The 17,500-nt window shown below is 44.9% G+C and overlaps 1 protein-coding gene across 1 annotated transcript in view; it reads right to left on the minus strand.

The window, feature by feature from the left end:
• LOC135546656 (metabotropic glutamate receptor 5-like) overlaps window positions 1-17,500 on the minus strand; it is a 130,267-nt gene that overhangs the window by 39,676 nt on the left and 73,091 nt on the right. The gene's annotated exons all lie outside the window — the stretch shown is intronic.

The following is a 17,500-nucleotide window of genomic DNA, read 5'->3' on the forward strand; positions in this document are numbered from 1 at the left end:
GGTCATCTGATTCAGCACTCCATCACTCTCCTACTTGGTCAAATTTCCTTTATACAGATTACACAAAGAGCCCTTATTCCTGTTAAAAAACAAATCATAGTTCCACTAAGCACAAACAAGATGTGATGGCGTATTGCTGCAGAATGTTGTGGAAGCCATGCTGGTTAAGTGTGCCTTGAATTCTAAATAAATCGCAGACAGTGTCACCAGCAAAGCACCTTCACACCACCTCCTCCATGCTTCACGGTGGGAACCACACATGTGTAGATCATCCGTTCACCTACTCTGCGTCTCACAAAGACACGCGGTTGGAACCAAAAATATTAAATTTGAACTCATCAGACCAAAGGACAGATTTCCACTGGTCTAATGTCCATTGCTAGTGTGTCTTGGCCCAAGCAAGTCTCTTCTTCTTATTGGTGTCCTTTAGTAGTGATTTCTCTGCAGCAATTCCACCATGAAGTCCTGATTCACCCAGTCTCCCCTGAACAGTTGATGTTGAGATGTGTCTGTTACTTGAACTTTGTGAAGCATTTATTTGGGCTGTAATTTCCGAGACTGGTAACTAATGAACTTAACCTCCTCTGCAGCAGAGGTACCTCTGGGTCTTCCTTTCCTGTGACGGTCCTCATGAGACCCAGTTTCATCATAGCGCTTGATGGTTTTTGCGAACGCACTTGAAGAAACTTTCAGTTCTTTATATTTTTCGTATTGACTGACCTTCATTAACCTCTTACACTTATGGTGGCGCTATTTCATTTTTGGAAGAAAAACGTTCCCGTTTTAAACAAGATATTTTGTCACAAAAAGATGCTCGACTATGCATATAATTGCTACTGTTCGAAAGAAAACACTCTGACGTGTCCAGAAATACAAATATCTTCTCTGTGCGTGCCCTTTAACGTGAGCTTCAGGCAAAACCAAGATGACTTGGCATCCAGGAAATGACAAGGATTTTTGAGGCTCTGTCTTTCATGATCTCCTTATATGGCTGTGAACGCAAGAGGAATGAGTCTGCCCTTTCTGTCGTTTCCCCAAGGTGTCTGCAGCATTGTGACGTATTTGTAGGCAGATCGTTGGAAGATTGACCATAAGAGACCACATTTACCACGTGTCCGCCCGGTGTCCTGCGCCGAAATTGGTGCGCAAAAGTCACCTGCCAGTATTTTTCCATGGGGCACAGAGAGAGAAGCAAGCTTCCCACGAACTGCATGTCAATGAAGAGATATGTGAAAAAACACCTTGAGGATTGATTCCAAACAACGTTTGCCATGTTTCGGTCGATATTATGTAGTTAATCCGGGAAAAAGTTTCACGTTGTAGGTGACTGCATTTTCGGTTCGTTTCGGTAGCCAGGCGCAATGTAGAAAACGGAACGATTTCTCCTACACACAGACGCTTTCAGGAAACACTGCGCATCTGGTATGTGGCTGGGAGTCTCCTCATTGAAAACATCAGAAGCTCTTCAAAGGTAAATGATTTTATTTATTTGGTTATCTGGCTTTTGTGAAAATGTTGCGTGCTACATGCTACACAAAATGCTATGCTAGCTTTGCATACTCTTACACAAATTAGTCAATTTCTATGGTTCAAAAGCATATTTTGAAAATCTGAGATGACAGTGTTGTTAAGAAAAGGCTAAGCTTGAGAGCAAACGCATTATTTTAATTTTATTTGCGATTTTCAGAAATCGTTAACGTTGCGTTATGCTAATGAGCCTGAGGCTTAGTCACAATCCCGGATCCGGGATGGGGAGTTTCAAGAGGTTAATGATGGACTGTTGTTTCTCTGCTTATTTGAGCTGTTCTTGCCACAATATGGACTTGGTATTTTACCAAATAGGGCTATCTTCTGTATACCACCCCTACCTTGTCACAACACAATTTAATGGCTCAAACACATTAAGAAGGAAAGAAATTCCACAAATTAACTTTTAACAAGGCACAAGGCACACCTGTTAATTGAAATGCATTCCAGGTGACTACCTCATGAAGCTGGTTGAGAGAATGCCAAACGTGTGCAAAGCAAGGCAAAGTGTGGCTATTTTAAGAATCTCAAATACAATGTAGAAAGTGAATGAGTAGGTGTGTCCAAACCTTTGACTGGTACCGTAAACACACACAGACAGACAAGTCAAGGCCACAGAGGTAATCTAGTCAGTCACAGCCTGACTGACAGTTTAGCAAGGTGGCCAGATGGCATGTTTGGGGCATGCTGACCAGAGCCCAGCCCTGACTATGGCAGATCTATAGAACATGAGGGTGAAACCACATGAATGGCAATACCAGTCCGTATGATACAGCATTGTCACAATCCAGTTAAACAGATGGAGGAGAAGGGGGAGAGGGGGAGGGTAGAGAGAGAAAGAGGGGGGAGGGGAGAGAGAGAGAGGGGAAGGGGGAGGAAAGAGAGGGAGAGAGAGAGGGAGAGGGGGAGGAAAGAGAGAGAGAGAGGAGGTGGAAAGAGAGAGGGTGTGTGAGAGAGAGAGAGAAAGAGAGAGAGAGAGAGAGGCAGAGAGGGAGAGGGAGAGAGAGTAGAGAATCGAGGTATCACAGAACCGTTCTGTAGGCTAGTCCAAAAGTCCAAGTGGAGCATGCATGTCATGTGTGTCATGTATTCTACTCATTCCATGCAGTAAATGATATTCCTTCAGAATTCTACGTGTTCCTACTGTACATGATCACTATGTGTTCTTTCAGAGTTCTGTGAACCAAGCGACAGCCCCAAGCTTCAAGTGTTCAATGGAATGTACTGAATGTGTGTGTTCTGTGCAATTGATCAGGCATTTATTTCTCATTGCTCTCTCTCTCTCTCTCTCTCTCTCTCTCTCTCTCTCTCTCTCTCTCTCTCTCTCTCTCTCTCTCTCTCTCTCTCTCTCTCTCTCTCTCTCTCTCTCTCTCTCTCTCACTCGCTTTCCTTCGTTCTAGAAAAGGATGCAGAGGAATGAGGGTGAGAGATGCAACTATTCTGACCAGCCAGGACACCCGTGATACAAGTCAGTATCAATTCTTCTGAGGAGGTCGGGAGATGGCGTGGAAACCGGCCTGTTACCTCCAAGTAGGTTTGGGTTTTGCTAGGGTGTTGCGGGTGGGCGTAAGCATCTTCCTCTAATTCAAAAGGTTGAAAGTTTGAAAATAGAGATAGAAAGTAGATTTAGGCCAATCACAAACTGTCATCCTTCCTTACCTTAACCATTCAGTTAATGCCTAACCTTAACCATTCAGAGTTAATGCCTAACCTTAACCATTCATAGTTAATGCCTAACCTTAACCATTCAGAGTTCATGCCTAACCTTAACCATTCATATTTAATGCCTAACCTTAACCATTCATATTTAATGCCTAACCTTAACCATTCAGAGTTAATGCCTAACCTTAACCATTCAGAGTTCATGCCTAACCTTAACCATTCAGAGTTAATGCCTAACCTTAACCATTCAGAGTTCATGCCTAACCTTAACCATAAAAAGAGTTCATGCCTAACCTTAACCATTCATAGTTAATGCCTAAACTTAACCATTCATAGTTAATGCCTAACCTTAACCATTCATAGTTAATGCCTAACCTTAACCATTCATAGTTAATGACGAACCTTAACCATTCATAGTTAATGCCAAACCTTAACCATTCATAGTTAATGCCTAACCTTAACCATTCATATTTAATGACTAACCTTAACCATTCAGAGTAAATGCCTAACCTTAACCATTCATATTTAATGCCAACCCTTAGTAATTTGATGTTTGAGAAACATGGATGAACTTCTAAGTCTGAAGTGAGACTGTGAGAGCTAGTTGATTCTGACAGTCCCTCTTTTGTGAGTGTGTATAGCAAAGCATACAGCTTGTTACAGAACAATGACACACACACAAACACACACACACACACACACACACACACACACATACATGAACTGTAACAGTGAAATTGGAGAATAATGAACAAGATAGATTTTTTGGAATCGACCTGCTCCCCAGCTCTCTCTCTCTCTCCCTTGTTCTGTCACTCTCTCTTGTTCTCTCTCTCTCTCTCTTGTTCTGTCACTCTCTCTTGTTCTGTCACTCTCTCTTGTTCTCTCTCTCTCTCTTGTTCTGTCACTCTCTTGTTCTCTCTCTCTCTCTTGTTCTGTCACTCTCTCTTGTTCTCTCTCTCCCTTGTTCTGTCACTCTCTCTTGTTCTCTCTCTCTCTCTTGTTCTGTCACTCTCTCTTGTTCTGTCACTCTCTCTTGTTCTCTCTCTCTCCCTTGTTCTGTCACTCTCTCTTGTTCTCTCTCTCTCTCTTGTTCTGTCACTCTCTCTTGTTCTCTCTCTCTCTCTTGTTCTGTCACTCTCTCTTGTTCTGTCACTCTCTCTTGTTCTCTCTCTCTCTTGTTCTGTCACTCTCTCTTGTTCTCTCTCTCTCTCTTGTTCTGTCACTCTCTCTTGTTCTCTCTCTCTCTCTTGTTCTGTCACTCTCTCTTGTTCTGTCACTCTCTCTTGTTCTCTCTCTCTCCCTTGTTCTGTCACTCTCTCTTGTTCTCTCTCTCTCTCTCTTGTTCTGTCACTCTCTCTTGTTCTCTCTCTCTCTCTCTCTCTTTTTGTTCTGTCACTCTCTCTTGTTCTCTCTCTCTCCCGTGTTCTCTCTCTTTCTCTCTTGCTCTCGCTCTCTTTTGCGCTCTCTCTCTTGTTCTCACTCTCTCTCCTGTTCTCTCTTTCTCCTGTTCTCTCTCTCTCTCCTGTTCTCTCTCTCTCCTGTTCTCTCTTTCTTGTTCTCTCACACTCTCCTGTTCTCTCTCTCTCACTTGTTCTCTCTCTCTCTTGCTCTCTTTCTCTCTCCTGTTCTCTCTCTCTCGTTCTCTCTCTCTTGTTCTCTCTCTCCCCTGTTCTCTCTCTCTCTCTTGTTCTCTCTCTCCTGTTCTCTCGCTCTATCTTGTTCTCTCTCTCTCTCTTGTTCTTGCTCTCTCTCTTGTTCTCTCTCTCTCTCCTGTTATCTCTCTCTCGTTCTCTCTCTTGTTTTCTCTCTCTCTCTTGTTCTCTCTCTCTTGTTCTCTCTCTCTCTTGTTCTCTCTCTCTTGTTCTCTCTCTCTTGTTCTCGCTCTCTCTTGTTCTCTCCCTCTCTCTTGTTTTCTCTCTCTCTCTCTTTTTCTCTCTCTCTTGTTCTCTATCTCTCTCTGTTGTTCTCCCTCTCTCTCTTTTGTTCTCTCTCTGTTGTTTTCTCTCTCTTGGTCTCTCTCTCTTGTTCTCTCTCTCTCTCTCTCTCTCTTGTTCTCTCTCTCTCTTGTTCTCTCTCTCTTGTTCTCTCTCTCTCGCTTGTTCTCTCTCCCTCTCTTGTTCTCTCTCTCTCTTGTTCCCTCTTGTTCTCTCTCTCTTGTTTTCTCTCTCTCCTTCTCCATCTTTCTCCTCACCTCATCATGCCATTCTGGCTTTCTGAGCCCACAGAGAACAAAAACTAATTTTCTCAAATGGTAGCCCTCCAAACTCCAGCCTGATTGGAGACTGTAGGTGTGTATCTCTCTCTATCTCTCTCTCGCCCGTCACCCCATCTGTCTCCCTCTGTAGCTTCTCTCTCGCTCTCCCACCCTCCATCTCTTTCTGTCTTTCTATCTTTCTCTCTCAATTCAATTTCTTTTCAATTTAAGGGCTTTATTTGCATGGAAAACATATGTTAACATTGCCAAAGCAAGTGAAATAAACAATAACAAATGTGCAATAAACATTACACTCACAAAAAAAAATTGAGACATTTCAAATGTCATATCATGTTTATATACAGTGTTGTAAGGATGTGCAAATAGTTAGTACAAAAGGGAAAATAAATAAACATAAATATGGATTGTATTTATAATGGTGTGTGTTCTTCACTGGTGGCCCTTTTCTCGTGGCAACAGGTCACAAATCTAGCTGCTGTGATGGCTGTGGAATTTCACCCAGTAGATATGGGAGTTTATCAACATTGGATTTGTTTTCGAATTCTTTGTGGATCTGTGTAATCTGAGGGAAATATGTCTCTCTAATATGGTCATACATTGGGCAGGAGGTTAGGAAGTGCAGCTCAGTTTCCACCTCTATTTTGTGGGCAGTGTGCACATAGCCTGTCTTCTCTTGAGAGCCATGTCTGCCTACGGCTGACTCTCTCAACAGCAAGGCTATGCTCACTGAGTCTGTACATAGTCAAAGCTTTCCTTAAGTTTGGGTCAGTCACAGTGGTCAGGTATTCTGCCACTGTGTACTCTCTGTTTAAGGACAAATAGCATTCTAGTTTGCTCTGTTTTTTTGTTAATTCTTTCCAATATGTCAAGAATTATATTTTTGCTTTCTCATGATTTGGATGGGTATAATTGTGCCCCAGGACCAACATGCTTAGGGGACTCTTCTCCAGGTCCTTCCCTCTGTAGGTGATGGCTTTGTTATGGAAGTTTTGGGAATCACTTCCTTTTCTCTCTCTGTCTCTCTGTCTCTCTGTCTCTCTGTCTCTCTGTCTCTCTCTCTCTCTCTCTTTCTTTCTCTCCATCTGTTTGGCTTTCATCCCAGCAGGTCACACCTGCAGCTCCTCAGAGGCCAAAATAACAGAATACGAAGCCAAGACACACACACACATTTCACTGCACGTTTTATACCTGCTGTAAACTGCGTACGTGACAAATACAATTAAATTAGATTTGATTTAACACACACACACAAACACACAATCACACTAATGTTTATGCTACCGACACTGTGAAAAATGATAGCTACATAATCATATTGATTGAAAAGGCATTTCACTGCATTGGTTTGTATTAATAATATCCTTCTCTTACAGACATGGAGGAAAAATCATCACTAGTCTATCTCTCCATCCCTTCCACACATATGTACACACACACACACACACACACACACACACACACACACACACACACACACACACACACACACACACACACACACACACACACACACACACAGACACACACACACAGAGACACACACACACACACACACACACACACACACACACACACACACACACACACACACTTCTGTGTTGAAAACATGTGCATCTGAAGCCCTCTTCATGTTAGGAGGACCAGATGGGTGGGAGCACATGAGAGCACATGAGAAGAGGGTCTGAAGATACACAGTATGATGGAATGGTCCTTTATGATCACAGCTGACACACACACACACACACACACACACACACACACACACACCCTCTAAAGTGAGACCTCTGTGAGGCCTAACACCACCTGGTTATGCAACTCACTGCGTAGGCGAAGATTGTGATGAGAAGAGGGCTTCATAAGAGGTCCTCAGTGTGTGTCTCTCTCTCTGTTAGAGCTATTGGGCCAGTAACAAAAAGGGGAACAAATCTGTTGCTGTGCACAAGGCCCTTTTAACCCTAATTATTCCAGGGGAACCCCTGTGGGTGTCTCAGGGGAAGCTGGGATATACAAAAACAAACACATGTCCATTACACACTGTGTAACAGGACAAATACAAATTATTATCTCTTTATTTCTTCTCTATCTTTCAATCTATATGTGTCCCTCTTTCTCTTACCTACAGTTGAAGTCGGAAGTTTACATACACTTTAGTCAAATACATTTAAACTCAGTTTCACAATTCCTGACATTTAATCCTCCCTGTCTAGGTCAGTTAGGATCACCACTTTATTTTAAGAATGTGACATTTAAATGATAAACGATGTATTTCAGCTTTTATTTCTGTCATCATATTCCCAGTAGGTCAGAAGTTCACATTCAATCAATTAGTATTTGGTAGCATTGCCTTTAAATTGGTTAACTTGGGTCAAATGTTTAGGGTAGCCTTCCACAAGCTTCCCACAATAAGATGGGTGAATTTTGGCCCATTCCTCCTGACAGAGCTGGTGTAACTGAGTCAGGTTTGTAGGCCTCCTTGCTGCACACACTTCTTCAGTTCTGCCCACAAATGTTCTATAGGATTTAGATCAGGGCTTTGTGATGGCCACTCTAATACCTTGACTTTGTTGTCCTTAAGACATTTTGCCACAACTTTGGAGGTATGCTTGGGGTCATTGTCCATTTGGAAGACCCATTTGATGTCTTGAGATGTTGCTTCAATATATCCACATTATCCTCCTCCTCATGAAGCCATCCATTTTGTGAAATGCTCCAGTCCCTCCTGCAGCAAAACACCCCCACAACATGATGCTGCCACCCCCGTGCTTCACGGTTGGGATGGTGTTCTTCAGCTTACAAGCTTCCCCCCCACCCCCCTTTTTCCTCCAAACATAACAATGGTCATTATGGTCAAACAGTTCTCTTTGTTTCATCAGACCAGAGGACATTTCTCCATAAAGTATCATCTTTGTCCCCATGTGGAGTTGTGAACCGTAGTCTGGCTTGTTTATTGTGGTTTCGGAGCTGTGGCTTCTTCCTTGCTGAGTGGCCTTTCAGGTTATGTCGATATTGGACTCGTTTTACTGTGGATATAGATACTTTTGTACCTGTTTCCTCCAGCATCTGCACAAGGTCCTTTGCTGTTGTTCTGGGATTGATTTGCACTTTTCACACCAAAGTGCTTTCATCTCTAGGAGAATGTGTACAGACAAACGTGGTACCTTCAGGCGTTTGGAAATTGCTCACAAGGATGAAGCAGACTTGTGGTGGTCTACAATTTGTCTTGGCTGATTTCTTTATATTTTCCCATGATGTCAAGCAAAGAGGCACTGATTTTGAAGGTAGGCCTTAAAATACATCCAGGTACACCTCCAATTGACTCAAATAATGTTAATTAGCCTATCAGAAGCTTCTAAAGCCATGACATAATTTTCTGGAATTTTCCAAGCTGTTTAAAGGCACCAATCAACTTAGTGTAGGTAAACTTCTGACCCACTGGAATAGTGATATAGTGAATTATAAGTGAAATAATCTGTCCATAAACAATTGTTGGATAAATTACTTGTGTCATGCACAAAGTAGATGTCCTAACCGACTTACCAAAACTATAGTTTGTTAACAAGAAATTTGTGGAGTGGTTGAAAAACAAGATTTAATGATTCCAACCTAAGTGTATGCAAACTTCCGTTTTCAACTGTATCTCTCTCTCTCTCTCTCTCTCTCTCTCTCTCTCTCTCTCTCTCTCTCTCTCTCTCTCTCTCCTTCATATCAAATGTGTTTGGGATTCCAGGGGCCGTTGTCATGGTTTTCAACCCACGCTCAACACTACGTCTGTCTGTTGTGTATTCTGTTAGTATAATACATACAATACAGTCAACCAGGTAGATATGGACTCTTCAGTCACACAACCATCACATTCACTCAGTCAGCAGTCATCAATTCCAACACCTGATATCATCTCTCATCCCATCCTATTCCATTATGGATTAAAAGCTCTCTGTCTCTAATCTATGAATACATTAGTCTCGGAAACCCAGACCTGAGGCAACAGCAATGACTAGGGTCTGTGATTGACGACATGAATAACATACAGCTGGCGGGTTTTAAGCTTTTTCGTCAGGATAGAACAGCAGCCTCTGGTGTATATTTGTAAACAACAGCTGTTGCACAAAATCTAAGAAAGTCTCGAGATTTTGCTCGCTTGAGGTAAAGTATCTCATCATAAGCTGTAGACCACACTATTTACCAAGAGAGTTTTCATCTATATTTTTCGTGGCTGTTTACATACCACCACAAACCAATGCTGGCACTAAGACCTCACTCAGTGAGCTTTATACGGCCATAAGCAAACAGAGGCCTCTCATCCAGAGGCTGCATTCCTAGTGGCCGGAGTCTTTAATGCAGGAGAACTCAAATCTGTTTTATTTCTCATTTCTACCAGCATGTCAAATGTGATAGCAGAGGGGAAAAAACTCTAGCCCACCTTTACTCCACGAACAGAGAAGCATACAAAGCTCTCCCTCACCCTCCATTTGGCAAATCTGACCATAATTCTATCCTCCTGATTCCTGTTTACAAACCAAAAATAAAGCAGGAAGCATCAGTGACTCGGTCAATAAAAAGTGGCCAGATGAAGCAGATGCTAAACTACAGGACTGTTTTGCAGCACAGACTGGAATATGTTCCGGGATTCTTCCGATGGTATTGAGGAGTACATCACATCTGTCATTGGCTTCGTCAATAAGTGCATCGATGACGTCGTCCCAACAGTGAATGTACGTACATACCCCAACCAGAAGCAATGGATTACAGGCTAAAGGGTAGAGCTGCCGCTTTCAATGAGCGAGACTCTAACCCGGAATCTTATAAGAAATCCAGCTATGCCCTCCAACGAACCATCAAACAGGCTAAGCGTCAATACAGGAATATCAGGATAAGGTATGACCCAGATGCAGACCGTGTCGAAGTAACAATGTTTATTACAGCAACAGAGGCAAAGGTACAGGAAGGCAGGCGGGCTCAGTGTCAGGTCAGGCAGAGGTCGGAAATCCAGATAGGGGCAAAGGTACAGGATGGCAGGCAGGCTCAGTGTCAGGGGTAGGCAGAGTGGTCACGTGGGCGGGTTCAGGGTCAGGACAGGGAAGGGTCAAAAACCAGGAGGGCGAGACAAAGAGAGACTGGGAAAGACAGGAGCTGACAGGACAAACGCTGGTAAGCTTGACAAACAAGACGAACTGGCAACAGACAAAATGAAAACACAGGTATAAGTGTACAGGGGATAATGGGGAAGATGGGCGACACCTGGATGGGGGTGGAGACAAGCACAAAAACAGTTTAAACAGGTCAACATTCACAAGGCCGCAGGGCCAGATGGATTACCAGGACGTGTACTCTGAGCATGCGCTGACCAACTGGCAAGTGTCACTGACATTTTCAACCTGTCCCTGACTCAGTCTGTAATACCAACATGTTTCAAACAGACCACCACAGTCCCTATGCCCAATAACAATAAGGTAACCTGCATAAATGACTACCGACCCATAGCACACATCTGTAGCTATAAAGTGCTTTGAAAGGCTGATCATGGCTCACATCAACACCATTATCCCAGAAACCCTAGACCCACTCCAATTTGCATACCGCCCCAATTGATCCACAGATGATGCAATCTTTATTGCACTCCACACTGCCCTTTCCCACCTGGACAAAAGAGAAACCTATGTGAGAATGCTATTCATTGACTACACCTCAGCGTTCAACACCATAATGCCCTCAATGCTCATCACTAAGCTAAGGACCCTGGGCCTAAACACCTCCCTCTGAAACTGGATCCTGGACTTCCTGACGGACAGCCCCCAAGTGGTAAGGGTAGGTAACAACACATCTGCCACGCTGATCCTCAACATGGGGGCCCCTCAAGGGTGCGTGCTCAGTCCCCTGATGTACTCCCTGTTCATTCATGACTGCATGATCAGGCATGACTCCAACACCATCATCAAGTTTGTCGATGACTCAACAGTGGCAGGTCTGATCACCAACAACGATGAGAGCTTATAGAGAGGAGGTCTGAGACCTGGCCGTATGGTGCCAGGACAACAACCTCTCCCTCAAAGTGATCAAGACAAACGAGATGATTGTGGACTACAGGAAAAGGAGGACCGAGTCCACCCCCATTCTCATCGATGGGGTTGTAGGGGAGGAGGTTGACAACTTCAAGTTCCTTGGTGTCCACATCACCAACAAACTATCATGGTCCAAACACACTAAGATAGTCGTGAAGAGGGCACGACAAAGCCTATTCTCCCTCAGGAGAGTGAAAAGATTTGGCATGGGTCCTTAGATCCTCAAATGGTTCTACAGCTGCACCATTGAGAGCATCCTGACTGGTTGCATCACTGCCTGGTACGGCAACTGCTCGGCCTCCGACCGCAAGGCACTACAGAGGGTAGTGCGAAAGGCCCAATACATCACTGGGGCCAACCTTTCCGCCATCCAGGACATCTATACCAGGCGTGTCAGAGGAAGCCCTAAAATTTGTCAAAGACTCCAGCCACCTTAGTCATAGACTGTTCTCTCTGCTACCACACGGCAAGCGGTAACGGAGCGCCACGTCTAGGTCCAAGAGTCTTCTAAACAGCTTCTACCCCCAAGCCATAAGACTCCTGAGCAGCTAATCAAAGGGCTACCCAGACCCCTCTTTTACACTGCTGCTACTCTCTGTTTATAATCTATGTATGGTCAATTTAAGTCTACCTACATGTACTGTACATATTGTCTCAATTACCTTGATTAACCGGTGCCCCCTGCCCCCTGTATATAGCCTCACTATTATTATTTTACTGCTGCTGTTTAGTTATTTGTTACCCTTATTATCTATTTTTCACTCAACATGTTTGTCTTCTTAACTTCTTAAAGCATTATTGGTTAAGGGCTTGTAAGTAAGCACTTCCCTGTTAGGTCTACACCTGTTGTATTCGGTGCATGTGACAAATGGCTAGCTCACAGCCCCAAGCCACACCATTGGTCAGGACATTATGTATTTCCAGTACAGTTACTGGTGTGAATCTGAGAACCGCAAAAAAAGTAACACTGTTGTTTTTACTGTTGCTATTTTCGATAATAACGCCGGTCTATTCACTTTTGATGGCAAATGAAGCTTATTGAATTTAACTGAAAATGACATGACTTAAGGCCACACACACATACTGTACACACATACACACATGGTTACAGGCCTCTTACCAAACTAGAAACTAGGCTGGCAACTATCTGGCTGCTATGGTAACCTGGCAGACATTCCACAGCCCCAGACAAGCATCTGCTGCTCACAGCAACACACAGACACACATCAGAAAGTAGACAAAGTAAGAACATACAGTACACACTCTGACCCTAAAGACCTAATCCCCCCAAAACACCTCCACCTCCACCATCCACCCAAACCACCTCCACCATCCACCCAAAAACACGTCCACCATCCACCCAAAAACACCTCCACCATCCACCCAAAAACACCTCCACCATCCACCCCAACCACCTCCACCATCCACCCAAAAACACCTCCACCATCCACCCAAACCACCTCCACCATCCACCCAAAAACACCTCCGCCATCCACCCAAACCACCTCAGCCATCAACCCAAACCACCTCAGCCATCTATCCAAACCACCTCAGCCATCAACCCAAACCACCTCAGCCATCTACCCAAACCACCTCCGCCATCCACCCAAACCACCTCCACCATCAACCCAAACCACCTCAGCCATCTATCCAAACCACCTCAGCCATCAACCCAAACCACCTCCGCCATCCACCCAAACCACCTCAGCCATCAACCCAAACCACCTCAGCCATCTATCCAAACCACCTCAGCCATCAACCCAAACCACCTCAGCCATCAACCCAAACCACCTCAGCCATCTACCCAAACCACCTCCTCCATCCACCCAAACCACCTCCACCATCAACCCAAACCACCTCCACCATCTTCCCAAACCATCTCCACCATCTACCCAAACCACCTCCTCCATCCACCCAAACCATCTCCACCATCTACCCAAACCACCTACACCATCAACCTAAACCACCTCGGCCATCTACCCAAACCACCTCCACCATCCACCGAAACCACCTCCACCATCCACCCAAACCACCTCCACCATCCGCCCAAACCACATCCACCATCCGCCCAAACCACCTCCACCTCCACCATCTACCCAAACCACCTCCACCATCTACCCAAACCACCTCCACCATCCACCCAAACCACCTCCACCTCCACCATCCACCCAAACCACCTCCACCATCCATCCAAACCACCTCCACCTCCACCTCCACCATCCACCCAAACCACCTCCACCATCCACCCAAACCACCGCCACCATCCACCCAAACCACCTCCACCATCTACCCAAACCCCAACTGTCACCAAGCAGCTATGGTTCACTACCGAATTCCACTCTCCAACAGCGCCCACTGATTGCCAAACACACAACCCATTAGACACATCAGCTTAAAGTCTTATTTCCAAATATCTTTACTGGCAGCTGAGCACCATGTCTGCCTGATGAGCCAGCTAGCACAGAGCCAGTGAGAAGTTCAATTTGACCTCTCACCCTTTAGAAGTGAAAGGGGAAGTGTTCTATTCACATGCCATAAATGGGTTTGCTTGGGGGGGACGAAGCAGGGGAGAGGTGGTATAACCTCCACAGAAAAACTATTAGGAAACGTTATAACTAGGGTTTCAAAGGGAGGGTATATTAATGGAAACGTTCAAAGTTTACCAGTAAACTACCAGAATTTTGGTATCTTTCAACAATTTTATGTAATCTATCACAATACATATCGTGGGGCGGCAGGTAGCCTAGTGGTTAGAGCGTTGGGCCAGTAACCGAAAGGTTGCGAGATTGAATCCCCGAGCCGACCTGTCGTGCTGCTCCTGAACAAGGCAGTTTACCCACTGTTCCCCGGTAGGCCGTCATTGTAAATAAGAATTTGTTGTCTAGTTGAATGTAAAAAACAGTGGCCGTTTTGGGGACTTCAGATTCCCCCAAAAAATATTTAACTAGGAAAGTCAGTTACGAACAAATTCTTATTTACAACACCAGCCAAACCCGGGCCAATTGCGCACCGCCCTATGGGACTCCCAATCACGGCCAGTTGTGATACAGCCTTGATTCAAACCAGGGTGTCTGTAATGACACCTCTAGCACTGAGATGCAGTGCCTTAGACCACTGAACCAGGGTCTGTAATGACACCTCTAGCACTGAGATGCAGTGCCTTAGACCACTGAACCAGGGTCTGTAATGACACCTCTAGCACTGAGATGCAGTGCCTTAGACCACTGAACCAGGGTCTGTAATGACACCTCTAGCACTGAGATGCAGTGCCTTAGACCACTGAACCAGGGTCTGTAATGACACCTCTAGCACTCAGATGCAGTGCCTTAGACCACTGAACCAGGGTGTCTGTAGTGACACTTCTAGCACTGAGATGCAGTGCCTTAGACCACTGAACCAGGGTCTGTAATGACACCTCTAGCACTCAGATGCAGTGCCTTAGACCACTGAACCAGGGTGTCTGTAGTGACACTTCTAGCACTGAGATGCAGTGCCTTAGACCACTACACCACTCAGAAGTGTTGGTAATTAGCTCTGGCCCTCTGTGTGGCCTTATCACAGCGTTGTCTCAAACGAGGGTTCGCCTGATATGATAATGGCGTCTTGAAAGAAAATTGGTCCATAGAACCGGGGTTATTTCAGTAACCTCCAGTAGCTGCTAGATGTGGTTGTAATAAACAGAGTGGGTTTGGGGTTTTTTCCTACAAATGTGTCTGTCTTTTGAATGGTTACAGCCATTAAATATTATGACCCATCACTGAAAGATAGCTAAAGGCATCTTCTGTTTCCTTCTACTGTGCCCCCAATCTGTGGATGACTTATTAGAACAGAGTGGACAAGAGCAGGCACAAAATCAGACTGGGGGAAAATAATATAATTAAAAATGATTATCCCAGAAATGTTCCATATGCACAAAAAGCGTATGTCTCTAAAATGTTGTACACAAATTTGTTCACATTCCTATTAGTGAGCATTTATCCTTTGCTAAGATAAACCATCATCCTGACAGGTGTGGCATATCAAGAAGAAGAAACAGCATGATCATTACACAGGTGCACCTTGTGCCAGGGCCACTAAAAGGCCCTAGCACAAAGTGCAGTTTTGTCACACAACACAATGCTATAGATGTCTCAGGTTTTGAGGGAGAGTGCAATTGTCATGCTGACTGCAGGAATTTCCACCAGAGCGGTTGCAAGATAATAGGATGTTAATTTCTCTACCATAAGCCTCCAACATAGTTTTAGAGAATTTGGCAGTACGTCCAACCAGCCTCAAAACCACAGACCACATGTAACCATGCCAACCCAGCACCTCCACATCCGGCTTCTTCACCTGCTGCATTGTCTGAGACCAGCCACCTGAACAGCTGAGGACAACTGTTGGTTTGCATAACAGAAGAGTTTCTGCACAAACTGTCAGAATGTTATCCCCACAGTGACTATTAGAACCTATTTCCATAACAAAAAACATGGATTACAGGCAATATCCACGCAGGACTAAAGGCTAAAAGCTAAAGTGCTAAAGGCTACAGGGCTAAAGGGCAAAGACTAAAGGACAAAGGCTAAAGGGCTAAAGGCTAAAGGGCTAAAGGACAAAGGCTAAAGGACAAAGGCTAAAGGGCTAAAGGACAAAGGCTACAGGGCTAAAGGCTACAGGGCTAAAGGGCAAGGGCTAAAGGCTAAAGGCTAAAGGACAAAGGCTAAAGGGCTAAAGGACAAAAGCTACAGGGCTAAAGGCTAAAGGCTAAAGGACAAAGGCTAAAGGACAAAGGCTAAAGGGCTAAAGGACAAAGGCTACAGGGCTAAAGGCTACAGGGCTAAAGGGCAAGGGCTAAAGGCTAAAGGCTAAAGGACAAAGGCTAAAGGGCTAAAGGACAAAAGCTACAGGGCTAAAGGACAAAGGCTAAAGGACAAAGGGCTAAAGGCTACAGGGCTAAAGGCTAAAGAGCTAAGGGCTAAAGGCTAAAGGCTAAAGAGCTAAGGGCTAAAGGCTAAAGGCTAGGGCTACAGTTTACAAGGAACGAGAAACGGACGCATAAAAGAAAGCCTGTTAGGACTTCCGACAAGACATCAAACATGTAAAGGGACAATATATCTCACCCAGCCGTAAGACGCTCAGTGATGCAGAACTCCCAAACGAGCTAAATGCTTTGAGGAATACACTGAGACTTGTGCAAAAGCCCCTGTTGCCATGGACGACTGTGTGATCTTACTCTCTGTGGCCGATGTAAAACTTTTAAACAGGTTAACACTCAGAAGGCCGCCAGGCCAGACGGAATACCAGGGTGAGTTCTCAAAGCATGTGCAGGCCAGCTGGTCTCCCAGTCTGTAATCCTAACATGTTTGAAGTTGACCACCATTGTCCCTGTTCCCAAGAACTCCAAGGTAACCTGTCTAAATAATTATTCACCTGTAGCACTCACATCAATAATTATGACGTGCTATGAAAGACTGGTCATGACACACATATCAACACCATCATCACAGACACCCTAGACCCACTCCAATTCACATACCGCCCCAGCAGATCCACAGATGGCGCAATCTCGATTGCACTTCACACTGCCCTCTCCCACATAGACAAGAGAGGAACCAACAGATCCACAGATGACACAATCTGAATCACACTTCGCACTGCCCTCTCCCATCTGGACAAGAGGGGGTATAATGTGACTATGTGAGAATGTTTTTCATAGACTACAGCTAAGCGTTCAACACCATAGTCCCCTCCAAGTTCATCACCAAGCTTGAGATCCCGAGACCGATCACCTCCGTTTGTAACTGGATCCTGGACTTCCTGACGGGATGGCCCCAGTTGGTGAGGGGAGGCAACAACACCTCCGGCACACTCACCCTCAACACGGGGGACCTTCAAAGGTTTGTTCTTAGTTCCCCTCCTGTACTCCCTGTTCACCCACGACTGCGTGGCCAAGTACAACTCCAACACCATCCTCAAGTTTGCTGATGACACGACGGTGGTAGGCCTGATCACTGACGGTGGAGAGACCGTCTACAGGGAGGAGGTCGGAGACCTG

This window comes from Oncorhynchus masou, chromosome 9 (genome assembly GCF_036934945.1).
Source record: "Oncorhynchus masou masou isolate Uvic2021 chromosome 9, UVic_Omas_1.1, whole genome shotgun sequence".
NCBI lineage: Eukaryota > Metazoa > Chordata > Actinopteri > Salmoniformes > Salmonidae > Oncorhynchus > Oncorhynchus masou.